This window comes from Acomys minous (assembly GCF_964271855.1).
Source record: "Acomys minous genome assembly, chromosome: 11".
In the NCBI taxonomy this organism is placed as follows: domain Eukaryota; kingdom Metazoa; phylum Chordata; class Mammalia; order Rodentia; family Muridae; genus Acomys; species Acomys minous.
In genome coordinates, this window is record NC_140492.1 from 59,077,865 (window position 1) to 59,105,171 (window position 27,307).

The following is a 27,307-nucleotide window of genomic DNA, read 5'->3' on the forward strand; positions in this document are numbered from 1 at the left end:
TTAAAAACTAAAACAAAAAGATAAAAACATAGTTCCCTGTGTTTTGAACTTTGAGCTGTAGGATAGAAGATAAGCAAAGACGCTAGCCAGACTAATCACAAACCAATAAAACACATGATCTTGAAATCTACTTTGAGCTATTTCAAAACCAGGGCTCTGTAATTAATATAGGGATGGTGGGTGGTGACAAGGCGGAGCAGGACACCAAAACATTTCACATATCCAAAGCTGTTTCCACTCCTTTTCATAAAACAAGCCGTGCATTGGTTCTGACAAGCACAGCTCACTGCCACATAAAAGGAAGTTCTGACTGAGGACCTGGTCCAGATCTCCAAACTTAGTACCCAGTCCCCATCTTACTTAGTTTTCCTGCTATTTAAAGACCTTCTTTTCTTTGTGGGGGAGGGGTGGGATGGGCTGAGACAAGACAAGGTTTCTCTGTGTAACAAACACCCCTGGCTGTCCTGGAACTCACTTTGTGGACCAGGCTGGCCTCACTCATAGAAATCTGCCTGCCTCTGCCTCCCTGAGTACCACTAAGACCTACTTCTTTACTGCAGACTTCGCTCAAGAAGCACCTAGGAGATTCTTGACTTCTCTTCCTATCTTAAAATACTTAATGAATATTAAGTGGTAATTATAAGAAGCAAAGTCATTTTACTTATTAAGCATTCCAATATTCTGCCTGCCAGTGGTGGCACATTCCTTTAATAGCAGCACTGGGGAGGAGCAAAGGCAGGTGGATCTTTATGAGTGTGAGTGATTTCCACGACTGCCAGGGCTACAGAGAAACCCTGTCTCAAAAAAGCCAACCCCTCCCCAAAGTATTCTAATGTGTTTAATGTTCATGAGCTTCAACTGAAGGGAAAAAAAGAAAAAAGAAAAAGAAAAACCCACTACAGTTAGAATTTATGGTTTATACTCAGAATGACTTGTCAAGAGATGGTAAGGTCTGAGTCTTATCACTGTCTTTAAGATGGGTTCTTATCTTTAGCCCTAGAGATCCACCTGCCTCTGCCTTGCCCAAGTGCTGGATCAAAGGTGTATGCCACCATGCCCAGCTTTTAAGAGCCTAACTTTGAAGCGGGCCTTTAATTCCAGCACTCTGGGAGGCAGAGGCAGGTGGATTTCTGTAAGGCTAGCTCGGTCTACAGAGTTCAAGGACAGCCAAGGCTACACAGAGAAACCCTGTTGATAAACCAAAGAAAACAAAACAAACAAACCAACAAACAACAAAAAAAGAGCCTAACACACGCCTAGCACTCTCCCAGCCAAAGCAAGTGATCTGAGTCCAAGGCTACCTACAGATTCATAGTGGGACCTTCTCTGGGAAAGTCTTTACGGGCTTGAAATGAAAAAGCAGGAGGAAATAAAGCTAGCACGTTTCCATTTCCACACAGCTTTCTGAAAAGCAACCAGAAGGTCAGAACCACTTGAGGTCACTGAAATTTATTCGGTTTATCGCTCACTCAACTGGGAGAGGAGGAAATTACCTACACACAATAGACCACAAGGCCAGAGGTTCATTTTCAAGTAACTTTGCATTGTTGTCTAATTCAAGTTTAGCCAAGAACCTTGCTCCATTATAGATAAGCACATTGCCACATGCATATAACTGCCTAGCCTTAGGGTGGAGTTAGCCGGACAGATCCATAGTCGACAAGGGCTAGGTTCACAGCCACCATTCCTTGACAACATCCCCTCAAAGTAAACACTATTATGCTATATATAAGCCTTTGCAAAATAGCTGATATTAGATTCCTGTATGAACAGAAAGCTCAGGAGGACCCACACAGGCTAGATCCCATTTTCTCTTTAGATAAGGCCCGGAACCAGCTTAAATGTCTTTGTCAAAGAGGTCATACCTCAGGGCTCAGAGCCAACCGCATTAGCCATCTAGCATTCCAATTTCATGTAATTATAGAATAAAGGTACCAGGTAGCTGAGAATTTCCACAACCTGACTATTTCCCATTTCAATCCTATTTAAAAAAAAAAAAAAAAAGCAAAGAAATTAAACAGCAAATCCAGTCCGGTCCTTTGGATAAGCACATAGCAAGATGATTTTATTTTAAGCACGGGACAAAGTGTGTTTACCCGATGAGCTTGCAAATACAATTTTCTTAACTTCAAGCACCATTTTAGAGAGCTGTCCAATACCATGAGCACCCTGGTTTTCTACAGCTATGCCCAAATAGCTCTTACAAAGAGGTCTTATTTCTATGTCCTCCCATCTTGGGGGCTGCTCGAGCCATTCTCAGTATTACCTGCAACGTTCAGACCTACTCTGCCCTGGAAAATGAGATTCCACACGCTGGGCCAAGCGACAGAGCCTGGCAAGAAAGACCAGGTGGTGCCGAAGTTCCAACGCGCGGTTCTTGGAAACTCCCCTAAATGTCCATGACACCAGTAACCGAATAGAAAACACCTTTGTCCTTTCTCAGCTGTGACGCTCGGCTGCGAGGGGCCCCAAGGTCACCCACGTACCCCAACAGCCGGTCCCTGGGGCGACTTCCTGGAGCCGCAACCACGTGTTCCCTGCGGAACAAGCCTGCGCCGCAGCGTGGTGACCCCGTCGTACTCGAACCCGCGGCCTAAGACCGGCTCCGATGGCCAGGACGGTGCGACGGCGGTGCACCGTACAATGGCTCCCCCGCTGCACCTGCAACCGGCGCTCCGCTGTCTCCCCGCCCGCCCGCCCGCCCCACGCCCTGGCCTCTCGCTCCAGCGCCCGCAGTGCAGAGAGCACGAGGGTCCGTGCCACTGACAGGAGAGTCACTCACTCTGAAGCGCCTCCCAAGTCCGCAATGCTGCAGCCCGCGCTCCACACGCCTTCTGAACCGACCGCCGCCTCCCACACGAAGCTTATAGCCAGGCCCCGCCCTCTGCCGGCCCTCTGGGCTTGCGTCACTTCCTGCCGCACGTACACTTAACGGAGGGGCACTAGTAAGTCCCGCTGGAGGCGAGATGCGCGCGCAGCTAGTGCGTGCGCGGAGTACAAGACAAAAAGGCGCCAAGGCAGCAGGTGTCCCGAGAGCGCACGCGATTGGCTATGGCTCTCTTTCTCCAACGCACCCCTCCCCCGTCGCGGTGTCGCTGTAGCTGGCGGGTCGCCCTCAACCTAACCTTGACCGACACCCAATCCTGCCATGCAAGGTCTTTACTCCAAAATGTTCCTGATTGCTGTGAAGAAGGCTTGGATCTCTGCTAAAACCGTATCATGGAGACGTGTTTTGCAGCCTCAGAAATGCTTCAAAAGGGAAAAATTTTAAAGCAAAATGCAGATCTTTAAGATCTTAACAAGCAGCGCTTGAGCTAAACAAAGAGCTGCCAGTGTTTAATAAACTGAGCCTCTAGAAGGGAAAATAGAAATGGATGACTTGTTAGGGTGATAAAGTTGTAGATTAACTTGCATGTTTATTGCCATTGTGGCTGTTGGAGGGTTGTTGCAATGCAAATAAAAGGAGTGCTGTTAAAACTGCAAGCACTCACACCCTTTTCTCCCTATCCGTAATTTACTGTCCAGCCTGAGATAAGTTTACAAATAACTACAAAGAGTGTGCCCTAGACCACAAACGGATTACAGATAAAGCACTCTCAGGTGGAGGAGTCCTTAGGGCCCCTGGAAATGTCCTTTAGAGTCTTAATCTATTTCCCAGACACCACTTCAGCGTTTGGCTTATCTGCTCTAAAATTCAGCACGTACTCGGGATTTGCTAACTGTTGGTCCCTTTATACCCTACTCATGTCCAAACTGTACTACTCCGGAAAATACATACAAACCTTATAAGCAGGCGCACGCACACTGCAGATTAGTAGACCAGCCACTGGTGACTATGCTTTTAATCCAAGCAAGAAGCAGAGGCAAACCAGGCAGTGCTGGCTCACACCTATAATCCCTGCACTTGGAGGCAGAGGCAGGCAGATCTTTGTGAGTTGGAGGCCAACCGGGTCTATAAAGAGAGTCCAGGAAAGCCAGATCTGTTACCCAGAGAAACCCTGTCTCAAAATAAACAAACAAAACAAAACAAAGAGAGAGAGAGGCAGAGACATGTTGATCTCTTAGTTCCAGGACAGCCTGATCTACATAGAAAGTTCCAGGACAGCCAGGGTTACATACATACAAAAGAAACTTGTCTTTTTAAGGAAGAGAGAAACAAAGAAAGAGGGAAGGAAGGAAAGAGAGCAAGCTGGGCGTGGCAGCACATGCCTGTAATCCCAGTACTCAGGGAGGCAGAGGCAGGCGGATCAATGTGAGTTCCAGGACAGCCAAGGCTACACAGAAAAACCCTGTTTAAAAAAAAAAAGAAAAGAAAAGAAAAAGGAAAGAAAGAAAAGGAAAACAGAAAAAAGAAATTCAGTCAATAGATTGAGCACACAGCAAGGTGTGGTGCCCCAAATCTGCAATCCTTAGCTCAGAATTCGAAGCAGAAAGATGGGTGAGTTCCAGGCCCACCCTTGGCTATATAGCAAAAGACCATCTCAAAAAACAAAAACAATGATGGTATTTTGAAGTGAAAATCTGTTTTGTTTTTTTCATTTCATTTACATTTCGTGTGTGTGTGTGTGTGTGTGTGTGTGTGTGTGTGTGTGTGTGTGTTATGAGTGAGGGGTGTTCATGAAGCCAGAGGATAGCATTTGGGAGTTGGTTCTTTCCTACAATCTTGCGTAGCTTGAGGATCAACCGTAGAGAATTTATACCTCCTGAGCCATCTCATGGAAAATTTGGTTTTTTTGCTAAAGACTGGGTCTCATGTAGCCCAGGCTGGTCTTGAGTTTCTGATCCATTACAAACCTATGCTACCACACTCAGGATGCTGAAGATGGAACTCAGGGCATCCTGGGTAATAGGCAAGCACTCTACCAATTGAGCTATATCGAGCTTGGAGGTGAAATTTTTATACCTTTGTGAAAAAAAAAAAGTGGGGGGAGGGGAGGTAGGAAATGGAGTCCAGGACCATTTATTTCTATGAAATTGCAAATAATAGTTTTATATTAATTAACATGATACAATAAAAACCCCAAAGAGGGTGCCAAGTTTTTAATTTAAATTTATTTTCATGCCTTTATTAATGATAATGAACTGGATATAATTAAATCCTCCATTAATCCCTTTTCACTGGAGGTTTTCAGGCTCCTCCCTCTAACTTCCAGAAAATAAATGTGAATTTATCTTCCTTTGTTGTAACTTCAATATATACTAAGAAACAATTTTCCTTTGCTTCCTATTCCATACATTCACCTATTTTATTTGTCATCTGATTGTCATTGTTTTGTCACCATTACTGCGTATGTTTCTCTCCCACTTCAGAGGCTCAGTAGTGTATATGCTTGAACTGAAACATGTTTTGGCTAGCCATATGCAGTCGAGGCTCTGGAAGCCTGGTTTGTATAGTGAGTTCCAGGGCAGCCAGAGCTACATAGTGAAACTCTGCCTTCTGTTGGGGGCGGGGGGGGGGGGAGCATGAAACACGGTTTGGATAACGTTTAATTAAACTATCCATTTTCAAAAGCCAACCTTCCACAAACTGCTTATAGAAATAAGAACCAACAAAAGAATTCTTATAGTTCCTCAAAAAGGTGCACAGTCAAAATATCAATTTTCACAACACTTAGTGAAAACAGGCTTGGTGGCTCACCCCTTTAATCGCAGCACACTGGAGAAAGAGGTAGACTGATTATTGTGAGTTGGAGGGCAGCTTGCTCCTTTTCTCCAGACCAACCAGGTCTATACAGTTAATCTCTCTCTCTCTCTCTCCCTCCCCACCCCCCTCTCTCCTATAGACCAAGCTGACCTCCTACTCAGAGATCCACTTACCCCTGCCTCCCCAGTGCTGGGTTTAAAGGCTCAGGCCACCACTGTGGGGCTAAGACTCTCTTTCTTAAAAAAAAAAAAAAAAAGGCCAGCCTGCTCTACAGAGTGAGTTCCAGGACAGCCAGAGCTACAAAGAGAAACCCTCTCTCAAAAACCAAATGAAAAACAAACAAACAAAATCTTGGAATTGTTTTCAAAGGAATGTGTTATTTGGGAAAATTAGAATCTGTGCTTGGGCCACGGTCCTTCATATTTGGTTTAAGAATAGACTGTTTTTCTCTTTGAAGTGAGAGCTGTGTTTTGTGTCCACCAAGGTAACAGCTTTATTATGTATTGAGTAATGCTGTATTATAGGAAAAAAATATGTAAAGAATGGAGGGAAAAGTCTGTAGCACTGAAAAGCCAAAGAGCAGGATGTGTACTTAAAGGGCAAATAAGAGAAATGGGTGTGGATAATGCTGGAATGCTATTCAGCCATTGCAAATAAAATCCTACCCAGCCAGGCTTGGTGGTGCAGACTCTTAATCCCATCAGTCAGAAGAAGCAGAGGCACGAGAATCTCTGAGTTCAAGGCCAGCCTGGTCTACACAGTGAATTCCAACACAGCTAAGGCTACATGAAACACCCTGTTTCAAAACGAAACAAAACAGCAACAAAAATAAAATCCTATCTTTTGCAACGACACAGACGGAAGCTGGGAGTAGAGTGATGGTTACCTGAGTCTGGGAGGAGAAAATGGAGTGGGGAGATGTTGATCAGTAATAATGAGGTAGAAGCCGGGCGTGGTGGCGCACGCCTTTAATCCTAGCACTCGGGAGGCAGAGGCAGGTGATCACTGTGAGTTCGAGGCCAGCCTGGTCTACAAAGTGAGTCCAGGACAGGCAAGATAACATAGAGAAACCCTGTCTCGAAAAGCCAAAAAAAAAAAAAAAAAAAAAAAAAAGAGGTAGAAAAAGACAGAAGCCAGAGGGCCTGGGGAGGCAGCTCAGTGGGTAAGGTTCTTGCTACCCCGCTGTCAGAACTGGAGTTCAGATCCTTAGAATCTACATGAAAGCTGGGTGAGGCATGGGAGCCTATGGGTAATCCCAGCTCACGGAAGCAGATATAAGATTCTCAAGGCTCTCTAGCCTAGTGGAAGGGCCTAGCTCCAGGTTCTGTGGGAGACCCTGTCAGAAAATCAAGGGGAGAGTGAGAGTGGATAATCTCTGGCCCTTGCACCTATATACACACATGTGCATTTGAACCTAGATACACACTTGAAAACACACTCATGCATGCACCACATATACACACACACATTTTCATATACATTTACATTACAGATAATTTGTTTTTTTTTTTTTTAGGTTTTTTTTTTTTTCCAAGACAGGGTTTCTCTGTGTAGCCTTGGCTGTCCTAGACTTGCTTTGTAGACCAACCTGTCCTGGAACTCACAGCAGTCCTCCTGCCTCTGCCGCCCTGAGTGCTGGGATTAAAAGTGTGTGTTCCTATGCCTAGCTAACATTTTGGGTTCTTTGGGACAAGGTTTCTCTGTGTGGCTCTGGCTGCCCTGGAACTCACTCTGTAGACCAGGATGGCCTTGAACCTGCCTCTGCCTTCCCAGTGCCAAGTGCTGGGATTAAACATGTGTACCACCACTGCCTAGTAAAATATTTTCAGAAAATATGGGAGCAAGGGGTTTTAGTATGATCGCTCACAATAAGCTCAAGTTCTAGGCCAGCTTGGGATACACAGGGAATTCAAAGCCAGTTTAGGGACACAAACGCTTCTAGAAAGGATTTTGAATGTTTTTACCATAAGGGCAAAAGTAATGTTTAGGGAGATCTGTTTAAATTGATTTAAACATTACACTATGTTGAAAGGACCAGACAAACTTCATTTTGAAAAAGACACTCCATTTTGTGTTAAACCTAGCCAAGGGCTGAACCCAGATTCAAGAAAAAACACAAACTAGTCTAAACAGAAAAGTATTCCAGCAACATAATCAGCTCACCTTGGGAAAGTCCAAATATACTCTCTGCTGGTCAAGCTGACCAGCAGGTAGTCTGGCACATAGCAACAACCAATAAGAAGAAGCCAGGCCAAAGTTCCTAACGCCCCCATGACGGCTTCAACCACTCTTTTCTATAGGCCAACTTGCTCCTATACCTATTACCCAACCACGAAATGCCAAGGCTTGTAACTTCATGCTTGCAGCTTTTTGGCCCAAATGTCATCCAATCATATACTGTAAAACCCATTTCTTTGTGTAAAACCTATAAAAACCCCTCTCACTTGAGACTCAAGGCTGCTTCCCTGCATCGACTGTGTCAGTGCATTGGAGGGTGCCCGGGTTCGAACCTGCATTAAAAACTTCCTAGCCAGGCTGGAGAGATGGCTCAGTGGTTAAGAGTGCCGCCTGCTCTTCCAGAGGTCCTGAGTTCAATTCCCAGCAACCATGTGGTGGCTCACAACCATCTATAATGTAATCTGAAACCCTCTTCTGCAGATAAAGCACTCATATGGAATAAATAAAATAAATAAATCTTTAAAAAAAAAAAACTTCCTAGCCGTTGCATTTGGATTCAGCTCTCGGGTGGTCTGTTCAGGGAGTCTCTCGAAATTTTGGGCATAACAGTGTGAATGTGTCAAAGCGTCAGGAGGTACGATTTTTATGTTTTCATGTATGGGTTAGATATAAATTTGTTTAAAAACAGCATTATGAACAAAAATAAAAGCAAGACATAGTCTGTGGCAGCTACATGCACCAACTGAAGAGATTCTGCTGTCTTCACAGAGGGACATCTGTGGTTCTCTCCTGTTCCAAATTATGACTTGAATTCTAGCTAATTTGTGTGTGTGTGTGTGTGTTGTATGAAGAGAAGACAGGAAGGGGTGTTTTTATAGTATTTATTTATTTACCTATTTTTATTGTTGTTGTTTTGAGACAGGGCCTCTGTCTTTCTATAGCCCTGGCTGTCTTGGTGTTAGCTATGAAGACCTGACTGGCCTCAGACTCAGGGATCCTCACGCCTCTGCGATTCCTGTGAGCACCACAACTGGCAAGCCCCAGTGCTCTCACTGGAAAAGTAAAACTGAATGAAAATAATTTCTCTTCCTCAGTCCCAGCTCTAAAAGAGAACCTTCCCTCTTTGCCCTACAAGAGCAAAGTCACAGTACATTTCTCACCTGAGCTGCAGACGAGGCCTCCCTAAGGTGGTAAGGTCGGGTAGGGAAGTCATTGGGAACTCAGGTCTGCCACATGATGCACTTGGAGGGGAAAAGGCTTTGAGCTCTTGGGTTTGTTTTAGGTTTGTTTCATTGTTGTTTGATTTGCTGGGATTTTTTGTTTGTTGGTTTGTTTGGTTGGTTTGTTTGTTTGGTTTGGTTTTTGAGACAGGATCTCACACAGAGATCTCTGAAATTCACAGAGATCTACCAGTCTCTGCCTCCCTCCCAAATGCTGGGGATTAAAGACAATGTGTCACCATTGCCCAGCTCTGGCTTTGAGTTTTTAAAACACTAATATGTTTATGTTGTGTATGTTTTATGACATTATAAAAAGAAAATACCAGGCTGAGCCAGGTGTGCTGGTACACTCCTTTAATCCCCAGCACTCAGGAGGTAGAGACAGGCAAATCTTTGTGAGTTCAAGGCCAACCTGGTCTACAAAACAAGTTCCAGGACAGAGAAACCCTGTCTCGGAAAAAAAGAAAAACAAGACAAAACAAAAAACCAGACTGGGTGTGATGGCATATGCCTTTAAGCCCAGCACTGAGAGGCAGAGGAAGGCCCATCTCTGTGAGTTCAAGGTCAGCCTGGTCTCCATAGTGAATTCCAGGGCAGCCAAGGCTACAAAGATTCTCCACCTCAAAACACAGACAAATGGTATTTGTCTGTCCAATTAAACATTCCTTATTGAGTACTACATGTGACCCAAATTGGTAGTAGGGTCTCCTCAATCGATCAGTGTTTCTTAAACATTTTTAACTATGCTCCATGGTAAAATGCCCATCTTACTTTGTGGTGTGTGTGTGTGTGTGTGTGTGTGTGTGTGTGTGTGTGTGTGTTGTGTGTATGGACACACATGAAACTAAAACAAATATCATGACAGTACTCACACTATCTACATATATACTGAAATGTTCTACTTTCTTCATGAACAAGACTATAAAAATGCTGATTTCAACCCATTCAGTTGTGGGCAGTGTGACCTGTGTAGGAAAACATGAGGAGGTAGCCAGAGACCTCTTTTCTCAGGCACAAGCCTTCGGAGCGAGCAGAAGAAATACTTGGTCAAAGTTAAGGTTTCTCCCTGGTCCTTTGCCCATTGTTTCAACTCTGAGGTCCCCTATGCTTGAACAAATATTGATTTAGGTTTTCGAGTTGGGAGGCTGAGGCAGAAAGCACAGACACATGAAGCCCTTTCAAAGGTTCCCAAGTGGTGACACACAGTTTGGCTGGTGATGGCACAGCCGGTCTTCCTCCAGCCCTCTAAACCACTCTAAGCCACAAGGAGTTCCGACCACAGCCCCTGTGTAATATGCTGTCTCCATGGAATCGAAGCCCAGGGAAATAACTTCAGATCCAGGCTCATAAAACTAAATGTGGAACTCTGCTGTGTAGGAGAAGGATGGGGTCCAAAGAATGGCTGTGGGATGGGCTTGTCACATTCTTTTTCTTGCTGTTTTTGTTTTTCAGGACAGGATTTCTCTGTGTAGCCCTGACCGTCCTGGAACTCACTCTGTACACCAGACTGGCCTTTCTTAGGGTCCAGAACAACCTAAGCAGTCACAGGAAGAGTCCAACAAAGCAATATTTTGATTTTGATTTTGTTTTTCAAAACAGGGTTTCTCTGTGTAGCCTTGGCTGTCCTGGACTCCTTTGTAGACCAGGCTGACCTTGAACTCAGAGAGATGCACATGCCTCTGCCTCCAGAGTGCTGGGATTAAAGGCATGTACCACCACACCTGGCCTTTCCCCCCCCCCCTGTTTTTCAAGACAGGGTTTCTCTGTGTAGCCTTGGCTGTCCTGGACTCCTTTGTAGACCAGGCTGACCTTGAACTCACAGCAATCTGCCTGCCTCTGCCTCCTGAGAACTGGGATTAAAGGTGTGTGCCGCCATGCCCAGCAAAAAAGCAAGATTTTTATTTGGATCAAAACTGACCAGTGAGGGACAACAACACAGACTCACTTGGGAGCTGACTGCATCATAGTAAGTATTTAAGCAGATGACAAAACTCTATTGTACTCTCAGGCCACTACTGATCAATGTGGGCCACAGAGCAGAGCTGTGACCCTGAGCCAGAATGGTACAGACCTTTGTGTTTGTTTGCTTATTTTGTTATGTTATGTTATGTTTTTGTTGTTGTTGTTGTTTTGAAACAGGTTTCTCTGTAGCCTTGGCTGTCCTGGATTCACTTTGAAGACTAGGCTGGCCTTGAACTCACAGAGCTCTGCCTATCTTTGCTTCCTGAGTGCTGGGATTAAAGGCATGTATTGCCACTGTCCAGCTATTTGGAAGCAACTTTAACTTCTATGTTCACCCTGCCCTTAGTAACTGCTCAATAAACAAAGGCTGAATTCATTGAAACCCCACCACCTTATCCAAACAAATGGCTGTTTCTCTTTTACTTCTAAATTTCTCATGAGACAATTCCTCTCAGAGTCTTGAGTAGTTTGGAGGTGTGGCCGCTAGTTGTGTTGGAGGCCTGGTCCCTAGTTGACGGTACTATTGACAGGAGATTGGATAGTAAGTGTATCAACTTCATTAATGGATGAATTGATTTATGTGCTCAAGGCGGAATCGGCTATCAGAAAGTGAGGCTAGTTAGAGGAAGGTCAGGAAGGGTAGCTCTGCTTTCTGACTACCACACAGTGACCAGCTTCTCCCCACCATGCCCTTTGGCTATGATTGCATTGCACTGACTAACCGGAAGCCCAGAAAGACATATCAGAGTGGCCATGGGTGGGCTGAAGGTGGGGGCTAAAATAGATTCCCTTTTAGCTGTTCTTAGGCACTGTGTCACAAAGGCAGAGACGTTAACCAACACACTATGAAGAAGGCCCTTACCTGCCCCAGCTGCGTTCTCTCTTGTCACTCGCAGTGAATCAGGGGTTGTTTGAAGACAGTTTTGCTGTCCCCTTCAAGCTGAATATCCAGACCCTTATTATAAATGTGCCCTTCATTATAAATATGAATGCAGATTTCCAAAATGAAGTGGCACACTCCTTTGATCCCAGCACTCAGAGGCAGAGGCAGGTCTGGGCTACAAAGCCAAGTTCCAAGACAGCCAGTGCTACACAGAGAAACTCTGTCTTGAAAAACAAACAAAAAAACACCAACAAAAATAAAAGAGAGGCCTTTGAAAAGAAAAAGAACATTGTAACTATTGATATGATTGGGAAATAAGCAAATGTATAAAAGAAAAAGCTACTTGGCTCAGCTGGACGGCTCCGTGGGTGCAGGTACCTGCTGCCAACCCTGACTACCGTGTTCCATTAATATGACTGTATATAAAAGACAAGGAAGAAACCACAAGAACACAAGAAATAAAAATCCCAAGTCAGCAAATTCAGTGTGCAGGAAAAAAAAAACCAGATCATCAGAAAATTTTTGGTTTTTTTGACTTAATACACTTAGTAGACAAAATTTCCCTCCATTTGGAAACTGGTTTGCCTAAACTTTAATTTCCTAGACATGAAATGTGGTCAAGGAGACAGCTTTTTGGTGGTCACGTCTGGGAGGGCTGGCCTGGCTTCCTCTGGTTCATGTCATGGCTGGGGCTTCCAGGCCTCAGAGTCATGTCATGTTCACCGAGCCCTAACCTCCCCAGGTTCAGAGCTGGGTGCCTATGTCTCTGTTGTCTTACTTGGCCTCTGAGAATCCTACCTATTTTATAGATGAAGATGACAAAATCATTGGCTACAAGTGGTGAAGGTTTTTTTTTCCTTTGAGACAGGGTTTCTCTGTGTTAGCCTTGGCTGTCCTGGACTGCCTTGTAGACCAGGCTGGCCTCGAACTCACAGAAGTCCACCTGCCTCTGCCTCCCGAGTGCTGGGATTCAAAGCCACCCCCAGGAGTGGCACAGCTTTTAAACACAGAGCCCAACCTTAAGATGCCTTAAAATCTGATGCTCTCATATAGATATACATGCAAGGCAAAACATCAATGCCAAAAAATAAGTCATCTTTACAAGTAGATAGATAGATGATAGATAGATAGATAGATAGATAGATAGATGATTGTTGATTGATTGGTTACTGCTTCTGAGCCGGGCGAAGTGGCACAAACCTTTAATCTCCTGGAAGGCAGAAGCAGATCTCTCTGAGTTTGAGGCCAGCCTGGTCTCCATGGTGATTTCCAGGTCAGCCATGGCTCCAGAGTGAGACACTGGGTTCCAGTGAGGCTCTGGGGCATCTGAACAGAACCCCTGGCTTCAGTAAGAAAGTCAAATCCAGGAGTTAATAGTGAACAGCAGCAGCAAGTGCTAAAGAGAGAGAATTCTAGGGCCAGGAGCCCCACCCTCCTCATTTCAGGTTAAGAGACCAGCAGGAGGTTTCCCTGCTGTTAGGATGAAAGTGCCTTTCTATAAGGAGCCTTGACTCCAGCCCAGAACATCTTAAACCTTAAAGCGCATATAATAACCCCCCCACCTCGTCTTTGAAAAATGCAGATCCTGATGACTTTGCTGGTTCTAACAAGATGCCCAGATAAGACAGGACGTGACATTAGCTGTGTCTCCATCCTCCTCACAGACAGAGCACGCTGTGTGTCCAACAGGCGTGAGATCCGCCTGGCAGCTGTTTTCTCATAGCTATGTGGCCTATTAGTCTCAAAAGTTTTTCAATGACACCGACAAATCCTGGCCCTGTCACACCCAAAGTTAAGTGAAACAGCCTTAAGAGCATCCATTCACTACCTTTGCTGGGAGTCTACAGTTACCCAGCTATCCACTGTCCTAATTCTTGTGAGGATTTCTCTTGCAAAGGCACTGTATCCCATTATGAAGAACAGACCGGTTCTCTTGCTTATAAAAACTAATGAGAACGGCCTTACGAATCAGTGTTCCATGCCCTTGGGGGAACAGATTACTTGATAACCTTGACTGAACTAATAAAATGGAGTTTCTGAAACTGCAAACCAGAGGAACAACCCAGGAAGTCATCCACCGAATGTCCTGGCAAAGGTTGTAACTAGCTAGGCTCCACTGTTCCAATGTGGAACCTCTGCTGCAAACAGGCCACGGGCTAGAGCAAGGGAAGGGTTCTTCTTTCTTTCTTTCTTTCTTTCTTTCTTTCTTTCTTTCTTTCTTTTAAATTTAATTAATTTATTCAGATTACAACTCAATTGTTATCCCATCACTTGTATCCTCCCATTCCTCCCTCTCTCCCACTTTCACCCTACTCCCCTCTCCTAGGTCTATGACCGAGGGGGACCTCTTCCCCCACTATACGGTCATAGGCTATCAAGTCTCATCTTGGTAGCCTGCTTATTCTTTCTTTGAGTGCCACCAGGCCTCCCCACCAAGGGGAAGTGGTCAAATATGGGGCACCAGAGTTCATGTCAGAGTCAGTCCCTGGGAAGGGTTTTTCTAGAGAAAACACTATCAGTGTCCCAACCGCAAAGAAATAAACAACAACAACAACAAAATTCTCCTGGGAAACAAATACAAAATTCACCATCTTCCCTCCCTCTCCCTCCCCTCCCCAAGCTCTCCTCGATAGCCACAAAAAGGGAAGGGAATGTATTCTGAGCCCCACATTTAGGGAACCTTGAATGGGAATCTGGTTAAAGATCCCTTGAGTCTGGCACCAACCACACTCGGCCGACTTCCTCTTTTCAGCTTGCCTGATTCCAAGCAAGACCACGCAGGGAGGGAAGGCGAGTGCTAGAAATTACCATCAGTCAGCCTTGCCTAGAAGAGATTCAGAATCTCCTTCCATTTGTGACTCTATTCAGCATCTGTGTAGCCCACCCAGACTTTCCCCCCAAGAACTGTACCTAGAGATACTACCCCAGCTTACCTGGATATCTCTGGACAGTTAGCTTCCGGGGGGTCCAACCTTTGGCCCTGGCCCATGTCTCTCTGGATGCTAGACACAGTCACTGGGCTGGGTCCAAACTTGTATTAAGGCCTGAGCAGCAGAGAGCACCTATACAGTGCTTGTGTGAACTGTATCTACTGCCTCTGCCACGGACTGCACTGCCCCATTCCTAAGCCTGAGCTTGCTCTGGGACCATCGGTCGAGCCCCGACTTCCTGTCACAGGGTTTTCCCACCTGTTCACAGAATACTCTGTGACTAAGAATGGCTGTGTGCTCCCTTGCTCAAGTCCCCATTCTTCTCCCCTTGTTCATTAGTGTTTTGGGGAGGCAGAGGCAGGTGGATCTCTGTGAGTTCGAGGCCAGCCTGGTCTACAAAGAAAGTTCCAGGACAGTCAGGGCTCCACAGAGAAACCCTGTGTCGAAAAACAAAGAACAGAAACCCAGAGCAACCCTTGAGTTCTCTCTGGTGATGTATCCATCAAGAACCTACAGAGGAGAGGTCTTTCCAAAGTGTGCCATTCCTGTCCAGCACCAGAAGCAGTCAGACTATTAAGAAAAGCATCCTTGGCTCATGACCAGAGGCCATAGACAAACGGACAGTAGAGAAGGTTCACAACAGTCTTCTATAATTGTCGGTTTCCAGGAGCCTTTGCAGAAACAAACTAGCTATGAGATGTTCAAATACCAAGCATTACCTAAGAGAAGGCGGGTGATGAACTGCAGGTCAGATACCACACGCGTCCATTCAGGTCTCTGTGACGGTCATGGGATAATCCCCGGCTCTCCTGCTGTCTCTCTCTGTTCACTGTATTTGTGTTTTCTCTAAATTCCAGAGCCTTATTCTGGGGTGCCTTGGTGACCCACTCAAATTCAACCTACCCCAAAGACAGCCCAGCATCTGGTAATCCCACGGACTAAGAATAAGACCAGTATTTTACAATCTTAAGCCTCCAAATTGGAGGCAAGCTTTTAATAAGTACTAGCCAGAAGGATGGGCTCTGGCCAGGATCACTCTGGGGGTCTCAGGAAATGGCCACAAGGTACATTTTACAGAGACTTAAAAAGGCAAAACTCGCCGGGCCTGGTGGCGCACGCCTTTAATCCCAGCACTTGAGAGGCATCAAACCCATTCTTAACTGTCTTAGCTGGGAACAGAACCCTTGACCTGCAAGGGATATTTTTCCTGTTTTGTTCTCCCATTAGCTAGCAAGATGTCCTGTTCCTGCTGTTGTATTGGTCTCACACATCCTCCTCCCCAAGGCTGGCGCTCCTGCAACCTGTGTCCTCTGCATCCATGCTCTGAAGAGTCGGGTGACCGTCTTTACTGTCCTGGGGCCTCTCCCCATTGCCATCTCTACAAAGCGAGTCCAGGCCAGCCAAGGCTACACAGGGAAACCTTGTCTTGGAAAAACAAACAAACAAACAAACAAAAAACATCTCTAGGTTTTCAACAAATGCTTCTTAAATGACGCTCCTACAGGCCTGAGCTCAAGTCAAACAAGCTCTGTGGGGGAAATAACTTCTTCAGACAGGAAACCCTGAAAGGAGAGACTCTAAACTCACAAGGCTAGAGGCTGCTAGTGTTTAACATCCAAGATCTCCACTCTCTTGGGGAGAGGTCCAACTTTTCACAAGGAAATGAAACATTTGCACATCCTGTTTTGCTACTTCGGCCTGTCATGCCGAGCCACTTCTTGAGAAGTGTGAGGACGTTGCCTGGGTCTGACTTGGACTGTGTGGTGGGTTTCCTCTGAGGACGCCAGGCTGTGGTCTGAGGTGGGAGGCAGAGGCAGGCCGTGAGGACTTTAGCACCCACCCCTGCAGCCCAGAAGGAATTCTAGGCAGCTTTGAGACCAAAGGAGCCCAGTTTGGAAGCTCTTTATTTATTATTTTTGTTTTGTTTTTCAAGACAGGGTTTCTCTGTGTAGTCTTGGCTATCCTGAACTCAGTGTGTAGACCAGGCTGGCCTCGAATTCACAATGATCCGCCTGCCTCTGCCTCCCAAGTGCTGGGATTAAAGGTGTGCACCACCACACCTGGCGTTGGAAGCTCATTTTAAGTTCTCTAATTAAAATGCCTTGGAGATCCTGACCTGAGCATATCTCCAGCTCTGAAGTCTTGCTTAACTCTACCCGTGAAATGGAAAGAATGCAATCTCCCGCAAATTTGAGCCGGGCCATTGAGTCCGATGATGGTGGGATTTGTTATACAGGCTGCTCTGGAACGTGTCAGAGTGTGCTGTCCCTGGAGCTGTTAAACCGTGAGGTCAGAGTGACTTTGAAGCTACCCATGATGTTTGCTGCCCAAGCCTCTTACTCGCAACGCCCATCCTGGTCTCACTGCATGTGCCTTCTGCTCCTGACTTCCTGGCCTCGCTCCACAATCTCCATCCTGACTGTGGCAATCTCTACCTGAAGATCAACACCGATGCCATCTGCTTCTCCCTTCTTCCTGGATGCCTCCTTCAGACTCTGTCCTTCGTTGGCCATGGTTCCTCAAACATCTCTCCTCATGCTTGTCTTGATACCTGTTAATCACTGGAACCTCCTTAAAACCAGAAACCTCAGTGCCATATTTATTTGCTTCTATCACACATGTATCTTAAAAGTCATCTCCAAGTGAAATTCGAAATTAGTGTGCCAGCCGGTGGTGGGCACACCTTTAATCCCAGCACTAGGAAGGCAGAGGCAAGATGATCTCTGAGTTCGAAGCCAGCCTAGTCTACAGAGCGAGTTCCAGGACATCCAGGGGTACACACAGACACCCTGTCTCAAACAAAACAAAACAAAAACAAAAAAATAAAATAGGAAGTTCAAACTTAGTAAAGAAGAGGTTATCATGCCCTGTGTCAATCACTCTGACCTAAAAAAAATCTGCCTTACTAGAAGCAACAGTGCCAGAAAAGTTAACTCTTCTTTTTTTTTTCTTTTACTTCTTTTGAGACAGGGTCTCTCTGTACAGCCCTGGATGTCCTGGAACTTGCTCTGTAGACCAGGCTGGCCTCAAACTCACAGATCTACCTGTCTCTGCCTCTTAAGTGCTGGGATGAAAGGTGCACATGGCAATAACTCATTTTTCTAGAAGATGCTTTGTCTTTATGGCCGTCTGATGGTACTACGTCTGGTTTGTTGGGGAGGGGTACACTTGCATGGCCTGGAAGAAAGTACCAATGAAACGTTATTACTGTGGATTTAGTAAAGAAAGGCTCCTTCCTGCACACAACAGTGGTCCTTAACGGCTAGCAGATGGAACGAGGGTCCTTGGATCTGATTTTGATGCTGCCGTTTATAAAATTAAAGGCTCCGTATCTCGTGTCCGGCCACACCCTTATTCTCCTGCAGTTCCCCATGACCTTAGATCCATTAGCACAAGAAGAGCAAGATTAGCAGAGGGCCATAAATTTAGATTCAGGGCTTAGCTGTAAAGCACTAGCTTGCTTTCTGTTGCCATGCTAAACACCGTGACCAAAAGCAACTTGGGAAAGCAAAGGGCTTATTTCATCTTAGACCTCCCAGGAGGCAATCAAGATAACTTCTAAAACATTAATGGATTCAAAAGTGTGATGCAGGGCTGGAGAGATGGCTAAGTAGCCAAGAGCACTTGCTGCTTTTCCAGAGCACTCTGTTTTGTTTTGTTTTTTTGGTTTTTTGAGACAGGGTCTTTCTGTGTAGCCTTGACTGTCCTGGGCTTGCTTTGTAGACCAGGCTGGCCTCGAACTCACATTGATCCACCTGCCTCTGCCTCCCGAATGCTGGGATTAAAGGCGTGCACCACCACGCCCGGCTACCAGAGCACTCTGAGTTCAGTTCGTAGCACCCACATCAGGCAGCTCACAACCACCTGTAACACCAACTCCAGGGTTTCTGATGTCCTCTTCTGGCCTTCCAAAAGTACCCACACACATAGGTGCACATAGCCTACCCCCATACTTATAAATAAAAATTAAAAAAAAAATATATATATATATATATATTTGGTTTGGTTTGGTTTTGCTTGTCAAGACAGGGTTTCTCTGTATAACCTTGGCTGTCCTAGAACTCACTCTGTAGGCCAGCCTGGAACTCAGAGATCTACCTACCTCTGCCTCCTAAGTGCTGGGATTAAAGGTGTGTGCCACCACCGTCCCACTAGCCTATAGCTGAACTTGTCTGTCATTATTCTAAAAAGAGACTTTTGCCTTTGGAGAAGGGGAGCCTTCTGGTTATCAGAAATAACAGTTTCTATGAGTATGAGACATTTTAATAATAATAATAATAATAATAATAATGATGATGATGTTGTTATTATTATTATTGTTATTATTATTATTGTTATTATTATTATTATTATTATTATTATTATTATTATTATTATTATTAAACCTTTCTTACAAAATCCTGAGTCACAGGGTCTGGTAACACACGACTTTAATCTCAGTATTGGGGAGGCAGACGCAGGTGGATCTCTGAGTTTAAGACCAGCCTGGTCTACAGCAGCCCCACCTTTGAGGAGGACCCCTTCAGCTGGAAGCTGCCTTCCTTTGCTTTGAGAGTTAGGAATGGCAGAGTGCCTTGGTCAAAACATAAGATCTTTGTGAGACGGCAGTTGACCTTGCTCAGTCAGTAAGGTCATCCCAGAGAGAGGTGTCCATTGAGACAGCCCGTTTCCCAAGGTAATCTGCCTTCACCTTAGGCAGACACTCTCCTGCAGGAAAGACTGCAGACCCCACAGAGCCGCCTATGGCTGCAACAATTTTCTCATTCCCAAGCCCTTCACCCCACACTCCCTTTCCTGCTGCAGATCCCTCTATTCCCCAGGGAGAGAGGCTGTCGCTTTTTGCTGTTTGCTAATAAGCACAGTCTCACCTGTTGAGATCGGGACTATGGCCTCTCTCTGCCTTCTGTGACTTTAAGACACTTCATAAATCTAGCAGCCATGCTGTTTTAGGATGCTCCTTTGTTTTTTGTTAAACCATGACAACCCATCAAACTAAAAGGAAGTTGGCTCTAAGTTGTTTTTCTGGATTCTCCCTCCCTGTCTCATCAGTCCCAGTAATGGCCACCACACAGATGTTTTTTAGTCATTTGACATTCTTTAAAGCACTATACACACCCTACGCCCCCCAGCTACCCCTTGCAGTGGCTGACCTCAGCTTCAGTTTGAGGCCAGCCTGGCCTACACAGTGAAACTTTGTGTTGAAAGCAAAACAAACAAACAAACAAAAGGCATAAAGGAAAAGGGAACCAATAAGAAAGAAAAGAGAATGTTAGAAGGATAAAAAAATAAAGAATTTTTTGGATTTATGTAGAATGAAACTTTTTTCCCCTGAGTTAAAATGGCTGTTTTTTTGTTTGTTTGTTTTATTTTGTTGTTGTTGGGTTTTTTTGCTTTTTGCTTTTTGTTTTTGAGACAGGATTTCTCAATGTAGTCCTGGAGGAAGGAAGTAGTAGGGTTTGGGGGCTTTGTTTTTGTTTCTTCAATATATAAACCATGGATTCTGAAGATAAAACTCAGATTCTTATGTTTGCAAAGCAAACACTTTACCTTCCATCCCCCCTTTTCACTTTTTAACTTGAAATAGGGTCTCACTGAGTTGCCCAACCTAGCCTTGAACTTATGATCCTCCTTACTCTGGCTCCAAAGTAATTGGGATTATAAACCTACACCACTCAGCAGCATACTCCTCTCTGTGGTTTTCCTCAATAGATTAATAGTCTGGCCTCTCACGTTTATACCCTTAAGCCACACGTAGTTTTGTCTTGCTTTGTTCTGAGATGCCATGGTGTGGAGTGCCAACGTTCTACTCAATTAATTATAATGTCTCGTGCTAGCTAAATACACAAATACTACACAAACAAAAAGCAAGGCTTGCTTCTTTTCTCCCCCACTTGTTTGTTTCTTTGTTTGTTTGCTTGCTTGCTTATTTGTTGAGATAGGCTCTCTCTCTACAGTCCTGGCTGTCCAGTTGATATGTAGACCACACTGGCCTTGAACTCACAGAGATCTTCCTGCTTTCTTCTTTCAAGTTTAAGTTACGATATTTCATTTCCCCATCTACTGTGGGTCTATCTAGAAGTAAGCTCTGAGTAAGAAGTGGGGGAATGGGGTGGAGAGATGGCTCAGTGGTTAAGAGCACTGTCTGCTCTTTCAGAGGTCCTGAGTTCAATTCCCAGCAACCACATGGTGGCTCACAACCATCTATAATGAGATCTGATGCCCTCTTCTGGTATGTGGGCATGACACTGTATATGTAATAAATAAATAAAACTTAAAAAAAAAAAAGAAGTAGGCAGGGGATAGTGAGTTTCAGGACAGTCTGGGCTATACAGCAAGACCCCCATTTCAAAAGAAAGAAGAAGAAAAGAAAGAGGAGAGAAAATAATGGGTCATTAATGTTTTGAATCCTGAAGGAAGAACGTCCTGCTGAGGAGACCACTGCTTAGCTCCTTGCAGCCTTTGCGTTCCTTGCTGTTTCTCACGTAGGAGAAGTTTGCAAGAGTTCTGTGGGCTGTGGGGGATTCCCAAACTTCCTTCCTTAGAGCTGAGACTGGAGAGTGCTCTCACTAAGCTGAACCTTGGCCTCTTGTTTTCATCTTAGTGCAAACACAGAGAGCTGTGTGTAAGGACAAGAATGGAAACCACACAACCAAGGGCTTCGAGCAGACGATCATCAGGGCCACTGTTGAGTGTCTAAGCTCAGGGCCTGTTACCATCACCCGCCAGACCCACTCAGTGCCAAAGCGTCTCCCTGGAGTCTGGAGAGCCAGTTACAGAAATAATAATACTTATTTTTGGTCAAAATAAAAAGTTACTTCTACTTTAAAGACACCAGTGCATAAGTTTGACTAGGCATTTCTAAAAGTCCTCTGTAGCTCTGTGGCACCAGATTCCTATTGTAATAAAAATGGTGTTTCAGCCAGGCACGGTAGCATATACCTTCAGTCTCAGCACTCAGCAGGCAGAGGCAGGAGGATCTCTGAGTTTGAGGCCAGTCTGGTCCACACAGTGAAATCCAAGAAAGCCAGGAGTACACAGAGAGGCCCTGTCTCAAAAAAAAATCAAACCAAAACAAAATGACATTATGTGGTGTGTGTGTGTGTGTGTGTGTGTGTGTGTGTGTGTGTGTATTTTATAGACTCAGTCATTTTCCATGGACTCCTGGGTCTTTCTGTTGTTGTTGTTGTTTTGTTTTTGAGGCAGGATTTCTCTGTGTAGCTTTGGCTGTCCTGGGCTCACTTTGTAGACCAAGCTGGCCTCGAACTCACAGGCATCTGCCTGCCTCCCTGAGTACTGGGATTACAGGCATGCGCCACCATGCCCCAAAATGACATTTTAAAAAGTATATAAGGCGAGGATGTAACTTGGTTGGTAAAGAGCTTGCCTAGAATGTGAAGACCTTTGGGTTTGACGTCTAGCAACAGACACAATAAATCTTAAAAAACAAAAACAAAAAAATCTTGTTAGCGTGTCTTTAATCTCAGCCCTCGGGAGGCAGAGGCAGGCGGGTCTCTGAGTTTGAGGCCAGCCTGGTCTACAGAGAGAGTTCCAAGACAGCCAAGGCTATCCAGAGAAATCCTGTCTTGGAAAACAAAACAAGATAAAACAAAATTTTCATATGTCTTTTCAGGAATAAGCTAAAGCCTGTGTGAACACGGTGGAAGTATCTTTCCTTTCTGCTGGGTGCTGGTTGCTTGCTGTCAAAATGGGCGAGTTCATGAAACCCGGGAAAGTGGTGCTGGTCCAGCCGGATGCTACTCCGAATGCAAAGTCATCATCATAAAGAACATAATGATGGCACCTCAGGCTGCCCTCACAGCCATGCCCTGGTGGCTGATGGTACCTGAGATGGCCCTCACAGCCATGCCCTGGTGGCTGATGGCACCTGAGACGGCCCTCACAGCCATGCCCTGGTGGCTGATGGCACCTCAGGCCACCCTCACAGCCATGCCCTGGTGGCTGGAATTGACCGATATCCCCAAAAAGTGACAGCTGCCACAGGCAAGAAGAAAATTGCCAAGAGACCAAAGATCAAGCCCTTTGGGAATGTTTATAACTACAGTCACCTCATGCCCACAAGTTACTCTGTGCATAGCCCCTTGGACAAGACTGTTGTTGGTGAGGAGCAACGCCAGGCCAGAGACCAAGGTCAAGTTTGAGGAAGGAAACAAGACAGGGAAGAACAAATGGGTGTTGGCTTAATGTCCTTAGCAAGTATACTTTATTAGGAACTTATTAAATGAGTGCACCTCCCTTACAACCCAACTACCTTAAACAAGAGGGAAAGGAGATTGAGGAAAACAAAAAAGAAACCTTCTGGGTGTCAGTTCCTAGGAATAATTCTCCTCGTGTAGTCAGCAGGATTTCAACAGAACAGCAGTTCCACCAAGGTTGCTGCTGGAACCTGGAGCAACTGGAACCCGGAGCCTCAGCTGGAGCCCAAAGCCTTCCCTGGAGTGGTTCTCTCTAGGAGCATCTTGAAGTAGAGCAATGAACAGCTCAAAAATACTAAGCCCCCAAAAGGCCAGCCTCCTGTTTTGGATATACGTCTCCACTCAGAGTCACTAATAGGATGCTTCTCAGCTGGCAACAACCAAACCCGCCCCCGACCCCCACACCCACCCAAGTGGTTCGACTTTTAGGTATATTTTTGTTTCCTTCATTAAAAATAGTAATAATAAAAAAGAATGTGTGAACATGAAATTGTTATGGTTCTTATAATGGAAATGTAATAATACTAAATACAACATTGCTTTGGAAAATTGTGCCATAATTTATGCACAATAAAATGTACTACTCTTGTGCAGGGCGTGGTGGCGCATGCCTTTAATCCCAGCACTTGGGAGGCAGAGGCTGGTGGATTGCTGTGAGTTCGAGGCCAGCCTGGTCTACAAAGTGAGTCCAGGACAGCCAAGGCAACACAGAGAGACCCTGTCTCGAAAAACCAAAAAAAAAAAAGTACTACTCTTTTCAATTTAATAAAAAATATGCATGGAGGTCAGAGGAAAACTTTATGGAGTCTGTTCTCACCTTTCACCTTTACATGGTTTGCAGGGACTGAACTCAGGTCCCTAGACTTTGGTGGCAAGCCCTTTCCCTCTGAGCCATCTCACTGGCCCAGCTGGCTTTTCATTTCTTTGTTTGTTTTTAGCTGAATATACCTTGGATATGATGTGTTACCAATGCACAGAGTTCTGCCTCATTCCATTTTTTGGTTTTTTTTTTTTTTGGCTAGGCTCTCATATAGTCCAGGCTGGCCTTGAACTTGTGTTCCTTTTGCCTCTACCTCTTACATGCTGGGATTACAGGCACAGGCCACCATGACAAGCTTCCTTTTATCTTGTTTAAAAATTTTTAAAGTACATTTCTTGGGATGGAGAGATGTCTCAGCAGTTAAGAGCCCTTGCTGCTCTTCCAGAGGATCTGAGTTAAGATCTAGCACCCACATCAGGCAGCTTACAACCAACCATTTGTAATTCCAGCTCCAGAGGGTCTGGCACTTCTGGCCTCCCAGGGCACTGGCATTTACATGTACACACATGCACACACACACACACACACACACACACACACACACATTTTTTCCCTAAAGATTTATTTATTACACATACAGTGTTCTGCCTGCATGTACACCTGCACACTGGAAGAGGGCATCACATCTCTCATTATAGATGGTTGTGAGCCATCATGTGGTTGCTGGGAATTGAACTTAGGACCTCTGGAAGAGCAGACAATGCTCATAACTGCTGAGCCATCTCTCCAGCCCCCCTCCCACTTTTAAATAATAAAAACTTGCTGTTTTGTCAACCCAATATTTTTAACTGAATTCTGTGCTAACTTGGATTGCCTCAGTTTTTTACTTCCTGCTCCACTCTTGTTCTAGAAATTTGTCGAGGGTATTACCAGGACATGTCGACATCACCTCTTCTTCGGCTCTCCTAAAATGTGAGCACTTTTCCCTGATTTTCAGTACATTTGGCAGTTTTGAGGTGTACTGATACAATAGTCCAGATTCATTTACTTAGTTTTTAAATTGTGTGTGTGTGTGTGTGTGTGTGTGTGTGTGTGTGTTAGCAATCAGAGAGATCAGGTTTCCTGGAGCTGGAGTTACAAGCAGTTGTGAGGTGCCCAGTGGGAGCACTGGGGACCAAACTCGGCTCCTGTACAAGTATGTGTTCCTAACTGGTGAGCTGTACAAGTATGTGTTCCTAACTGGAGAGCCATCTTTCCAGCCACAGAGAAAGCAGCTCACAGCAGTGGTCCTCAGCCTTCCCAATGCTGCGGCCCTTCAATACACTTCCTCATGTCATGGTGACCCCCCCCCCAACCATAAATTATTTCTCTTGCTATGCCAAAGGGGTTGCAACCCACAGGTTGGGAACCTTCTTTTTTTGGACGTCTTTCATTGGTATCTGTCTGATACTTTTCTCATTAGCCTGGGTTTAGAGCTGGCGAGAGGAAAGCCACAGGGGTAGAGTGCTATTTGGTCTCATTATCTCATTTTTATCAAGCATTACACAGCATGCATTATAATATAATGTAATATAATATAATATAATATAATATAATATAATATAATATAATATAATATACTGCATAGCCTCCTAGCAGAAGTAGATGGCCATAATTAAGGTTTATTTTCCTTAGTCCAGAAGATGCTCTCCTTAGCGTTCTCCAAGATTCCAAGCTCTGGAATACATAGGAATAATTGTCTCCAGACCTTCTCATCTCATTCCGTCAACACCCATCCATCTGGAACTCAGGCAAGACTTTCTTCCTTGCTCCACTAGAGAACTTGTAGCCACTCCAGGCATGAGCAAACACACGCCCGTGATGCCCAGCCCAGGGGAAATCTTGACTGTTATCTCTACAGTTAAACAGACTAAAACTTTGTCCTTATGCTTTTCAAAGGTGGCCCAGCTTTGGCTCCATGCAGAGAGGCCATGCTTGGGAACCTTCTTTACTAAAGATGTGTCTATTCTTCCTCCTTTATGTATCAGTAAGGTCTTATTTGCTGCTGTTAGTGTTTGATTTTTGAGATAGGGTCTATGTAGCTCTGGTTGTTTACAGATGTACCGCCACACTTGGACACTATCTTCTCCCCGCCCCCCCCCCAAGACAGGGTTTCTCTGTGTAGCCTTGGCTGTCCTGGACCCACTTTGTAGACCAGGTTGGCCTTGAACTCACAGTGATCCACCTGCCCCTGCCTCCCGAGTGCTGGGATTATAGACGTGCGCCACCACATTCAGCTGGACACTATCTTCTTGCTTGAATATTTTCTTTCTTTCTTTCTTCTTTCCTTTCTTTCTTTCTTTCTTCCTGAAACACTGTTTCTCTGTGACAGCTGTGGCTGTCCCAGAAGTCACTCTGTAGACTACTAGGCTAGCCTCAAACTCAAGAGATCCCCCTGCCTCTGTCTCCCAAGCACTGGGGTTAAAAGTGTGAGCTACCACCTCCCGGCTTGAAGAATGTTTTCTTTTCTGGCACTGTAAGATCCTCCAAGCTCATGTGTATATCTTCTGTTGGAATAAGCCAATAGTTCCTGCTCCAAGAGTGACAGTTTAAAAAAAAAATATTTTTTGAGACTTACACAAGAAAGAAAGAGCTGAGGCCAGTGAGATGGCTCCTTTGCCACCAAGCCTCATAACCTGAGTCTGATCATTGGGGCCATAAAGGTGGAAAGGACAGAACTGACACCCGGAAGTTGTCCTTTAATCTCACACATGTGCTGTCATGAGTGTACACACACACACACACACACACACACACACACACACACACACACACACACACACACCACACACACACACTAAATTAAAAGAGAAGCCAAAAGTTGGACAACAAATGTACACTGGTTTATTGCTCCCTAGCATTATCACTTTTAGGTCTTCTCCTTGGACAGAGCCATAAGGTATTTCTATGGCCAGCGCACACCTATAATCCCAGCACTTGGGAGGCAGAGGCAGGAGGATAGCTGCAAGATCAAGGCCAGCTTAGTACAAATTAAGGGTTCTAAGGCTTCTTGGCAAGACTGTCTCAGACAAACAAAGATGTTCAGATGTGTATTAATGGCTTTTTAAGGGAGTGCATTACTATTTCTTAGGATTAACTGTTTTTAGCTTGGAACAATAGTGGGTCTGCTCCTCTTGGCTGCTGTGTTGAAATTGAGTTAAAATTGTGACTCTCAGTATCTTGATAGCATCTCCTTATCAAGAAGACAATCATTAGTGAGAAATAAATCACATCCCATATGGAGTTAGGCATAGTGTTCTGGACTATGACTCCTCGGATTGTTAAAAACATACACATTTTGGTTACACTTTCCTGTCGGTTGGTTTTTATTTTTTGTTTGTTTTGGTTTTTGTTTTTTCGAGACAAAGTTTCTCTGTGTAGCCTTGGCTGTCCTGGATTTGCTTTGTAGACCAGGCTGGCATGACTCACCTGCCTCTGCCTCTCCAGTGCTGGGATTAAAGGCGTGGGCCACCATGCC

At 45.0% G+C, this 27,307-nt stretch overlaps 2 protein-coding genes across 5 annotated transcripts in view; both read right to left on the reverse strand.

Annotated features, from left to right (window-relative positions):
* Positions 1–27,307, reverse strand: part of TFRC (transferrin receptor) — an 80,723-nt gene that overhangs the window by 21,959 nt on the left and 31,457 nt on the right. Inside the window, exon 1 of one of the 4 annotated variants that reach the window (XM_084802142.1) lies at positions 2,783–2,905. The exons of 1 other annotated variant lie outside the window; for it this stretch is intronic. The gene's annotated coding sequence lies outside the window, so the exon portion shown is untranslated. Of the gene's footprint in view, positions 1–2,266; positions 2,390–2,486; positions 2,674–2,782; positions 2,906–27,307 lie in introns of those variants that run through there. 2 more of the 4 variants (XM_084802145.1, XM_084802143.1) reach the window with 2 other exon arrangements.
* TM4SF19 (transmembrane 4 L six family member 19) overlaps positions 1–27,307 on the reverse strand; it is a 190,227-nt gene that overhangs the window by 6,976 nt on the left and 155,944 nt on the right. The gene's annotated exons all lie outside the window — the stretch shown is intronic.